The 4444-nt window shown below is 39.0% G+C and overlaps 1 pseudogene; it reads right to left on the reverse strand.

Annotated features, from left to right (window-relative positions):
* Nucleotides 1-2968: 2968 nt before the first annotated feature.
* Nucleotides 2969-4430, reverse strand: LOC114753728 (pentatricopeptide repeat-containing protein At5g66520-like; annotated as a pseudogene).
* Between the last annotated feature and the right edge of the window lie 14 nt (nt 4431-4444).

Below are 4444 nucleotides of genomic sequence, written 5' to 3' on the forward strand. Positions count from 1 at the left end.
CTATCTTCTTTCTCTTAGCATTGTGCCGCAACATTGGTTATCATTCCGCCATCATCGTATATATGCAGCTTCCGATTATGTCATCTAATCAATGATGTGCTTAGAACAAAAGTTTACCTTTTAACTTGTTCTATAGATTTTGAACTTTTATCTTCTATATAAGCAAACTGATTTGTTTCAGGACCCACTAGTTTTATAGCCATCACTTTTCTCGATAAAACTGGTAGCTAGATTAGCTAATCCATGATTCCTGGAGGATTATCCGCTTTTGTTTCTTCCACATTATTTAGCTTTGTACCTTTATATTAAATTGATGTAAACCATGTGGAATAGCGATTATTATTAAATTACATCACTATAGAAGTTAAAGTTGTTATTGAATTTTGTGGCTTCCATAGTGAAGTTCTATAGTAATGAAGAGCTTCTAAATCAAATTTCTCCTAGTTGCAACATGATAGAATTATGCGATATGCATTGTAAGAAGTAAAAGCGGTTGGGTGTTATAATTGCGGTTGGTGTTATAATTGCCTTGTTTGCTTTTTCTGCTACGAGTAGTTTCTTTCAACAATTGATCCTTTGCAAATCATCATCTAAGGCAGTAGAATTGCTGGTAGTGTAACAGAATCAGTTTCTGGTTACCAAGATGATTTGTCGCCTGAGAACTGTGTTGTTCTCTGTTTAAGGCCTAGCTCCCTACGGGCTCAATTTTTGTGGTATTGAAGATGCGTTTGGAAGTTAGATTATCTGCTACAATCAATTAATCATCAATTATTCATTAGACTATAATACGTATTCTATGTATGATAAACTTAGATGTGAGTTGTAGAATCCTGCAGACATGCCTATGTGATTGACCTCATCCCTTAGTGCTCGTATATTTTTAGGTTGAAGGTGAGTGTTGGGAGGGATGACCAGGCTTTAAGGCAGCTTGAAATTACTCAATATTTAACGGTGGCGTTGTAAAATAGGAACATTTGCTCTTTCATCTTTCATGAATTCATGGGACTTGGCATTAGGCACTTGAGCTTGGCTTTTACTTGATTTTGGATGGACCTTCTTTGATTTGTTCTTTCATCTTTTCTTCATCATATATCTTACCATGCGTAGCATTGTCACTGGTTCACCTTACTGATTTAGTTCTACAAACATTTTCCTGTTTTCCTTCTCGTCTTGGCATAAGCTTGATGATGATGAAAGAACTCAGATAAGGTGGCATTTGTCTTGTGGGTTAGGTCCTTTTCATTCTTCCCTTTCCTACTCCATCACTCTCCCTTTTTGAAGGCATAGCCAGGCTAGCCTGAGCGATTCTGAACGAAGTTAGCTCTAAAAACAGTTTTTTAATTTTTAATTTTTTGTATTTTTTTTTTTTTTTGGGGGGGGGTTGTAGTTGTTTGAATGTCACTTGGTGAGAATCACTGGCAAATGAGACAATGTTCCCCCTTTTTTTATCTGTTCGTTTGTTTATCTGTTTCTTTGTTGGTGAGCTAAACTTTTCACGTGTTTTAATTTGATTTGAAAAGTCTGTGTTCTGCTTTGTTTGTAGTAGCTCCTCGAAGCTTAAATTCCTTGGTAAATAGAATTTTTTGTGAGCAGATAAAGATAATGTGAATTGTGTGGACCCCTGATTGAATCCGGTTCATTTCCTCAACTTTCTATATGGACTTCACATGTTTGTTTTTTGCCCTTTCAAGTCATCAGAAGTAGGCATAATTTCATTTCATTGAGCTTAGTGGAAATAGGGAGGCATTGATTAACAGACAGTGTCTTAAAGTGTTTTGAAACCGCAATAGATTCAAAACTACTACTTGTACCCGACGTCATTTTGCTTTAGTGCTTCTCCTACTCATCTTCCCACGGCCTCACACTACTAAATTCTGCTGCGGTGCTGGCTGTGAATTTTGGCTGCTATCCTTGTGTGAAAGAAAATCCTACCGAGAGGCTCCGTGAAGTGAAATGTAGTGTATTTTCCTCCTTTTTTTTCGTTATACACACACACACACACACACACCCACACACACACACACACACACACACACACTTACTACCCTCATTATTACAATGCGCTTTGCTAAAGCACGCTCATCAGAATCCAATTTGAGATTAATGGCATTCTGTAGCTTCTCCAACTTCATAAACCAAGCTTGAACTCTGCCTTTTTAATATCAACTGTGTTGTTCAAGAGATCAGGTTTGAATTCTTTGCTGTTTTGTATTCCGCCTCGCTTTTGTCTCGAGGTTTCATATGCTTGGCTCTTGCATTCTTACTTAAGATAGCGTTTCAATATCCGTCAAAAAGTGCACGTTCCCAGTGGGAACTTGAAAACATGGAGATACCATTTAGAACGTTTGCCCAACTGAAAAGATTACTTCAAGGAGGATTAAATCGGAAAAGGTTTGCCACGAGTATCTGATCCATTCAGGTTCTTGAATTAATCAAACCACAAATTTTGTTTTGGGCATGACTAAGAAACATTGCTAAGCAAATAAACCGCAAAGGGTTTATTCAAAGGAACTAAAAAATTACATCATCAATGTAATCGTCACACGATAAATTCATTTGTGATGAGAATGCTTCATCTGGTGGTGTGCTTTGCTTCCCCGCAAATGGATTTGGAAGCTTTCGTTTCATGAAAGGATCCCTCGTCCCAAAATTCGTCATTCAATGCTCAATACTTCAGGGCATAACGTCCAGTGATCTCAGAGCCTCCCGTATATGGTTGGAAAATGGAAGGCAATATAAAATCCAAAGCTACGGCATTTCAAGGCTCAAATGCTTAATAATTCATTCATTTCTGTTGGTTCCCAAGCAATTCAGATATCTAACTTGAGAGATTCCTTTGGTCATATCTCATACGTCAACATTCGTTCGGTGCTATCGTTTTAGATCCGCGTTGAGCCAAACAATGTTGGGAAAGCATTAATTCCTCCCTTGCTCCCCGTGGATTCTTTCTTATGATTCCTTCCTTGTTGGGAAGCCTAATAAAGAAAAATTAATGTCAAACAAGGGGCAAGAACCTCTTCTTCAGTTTATTTATCATCACCATTATCTTCTAAACACACAGACTTCAAATGATTCTCCATCTCAAGCAAAGCCAACATGATATCTTTCGTGAGGTGATGAGAATAATTTCCAGATACAAATTCACAAACTGCTCCATTTATTTCAATCGAGCTGCTTCCAGGGACCTTTCTCACCTCCTTTTCCTGCATTCCTGTCCGTACTTTTGCTACGTCATCCCATTGTTTTGCAGAAGCAAACAAGTTTGAAAGAAGAGTATGGACTCCACCATGGTCCAAATTCTGCTCATTCAGGAACTCGAATATCCCTTTAGCTAATTCGACTTCTCCATGCATTCTACAAGCATTCAGTAATGCGCCTAAAACGTATGAATCTGGCTCCATCGGCATCTTCCTCACCACACTTTTGGCCTCTACCAGCATTCCTGCTCTCCCCAAGAGGTCCACCAAACATCCATAGTGCTGAATCCATGGCTCAATCCCATAATCCTCTCTCATGCTTTTGAATATTCTCAAACCTTGATCTACCAAACCCATTCTACTGCATGCACTCAAAACACTTATGAATGTAACTTCATTTGGTGGCAACTCCTTCACGTTGCATTCTCTCAAACAGTTTCAACTGCACTTGCACTCTCATCATGGTTGGCTAAGCCTGAAATCAGAGAAGTGAAAGCAAAAACATCTCTAATGGGCATTTTATTGAAAACATTATGAGCAGTTTTCAATGCTGCCACATTTGGCGTACATGTCAATAAGAGCAGTACCCAATGTCGTATCCAACTCCATTTTGTTCCTATCCACATATGCATGTATCCATCTCCCCTGATCTAATGCACCATGAAGCACAAGCTGTTAATGCACTCACAATCCCTGCAGGTGTAGGTCTACATCCAGAAGAAAGCATCTCACTGAAAAGATCCAAAGCCTCTTTGAAAAAACCCAATTGAGCATACCCATTGATCATTGCACTCCAAGAAACTGAATTCTTCTGAGGCATTTCATCAAACAGTTCTCGCGCAACCATCACCTCTCCAACTTTGCATACCCATTAATCAAAGCCGTCCATGTGATAACATCCCTGGTCAAGCTCGAATCAAACATTTTCCTAGCTGGGTCCATTATATTACAAGATGCATACAAATGTATCACCCGTTTTGCACAAAATCATAGGATTCCCAACCCAGTTTGATGACATGGTCATGGAGCATAAACCCCCATGGATAAAGCAGAAAGCTTAGTACAAGCTCTTAAAAGGAAAGAGAAAGTGTAATTATTAGGCAAGAAGCCATTCTGGAGCATCCTAGTGTACAGGGACAGAGAAGTGGTGGGATCACCCTTTTCTTCAAACGCTCTGATCATGGTGTTCCAAATCACAGTATTCCGACACGGCAGACAACGGAAGAGTCGGTAAGAATGATACAAAT

This window comes from Neltuma alba, unplaced genomic scaffold, assembly GCF_004799145.2.
Source record: "Neltuma alba isolate B1F8T4 unplaced genomic scaffold, ASM479914v2 tig00008094_pilon, whole genome shotgun sequence".
NCBI lineage: Eukaryota > Viridiplantae > Streptophyta > Magnoliopsida > Fabales > Fabaceae > Neltuma > Neltuma alba.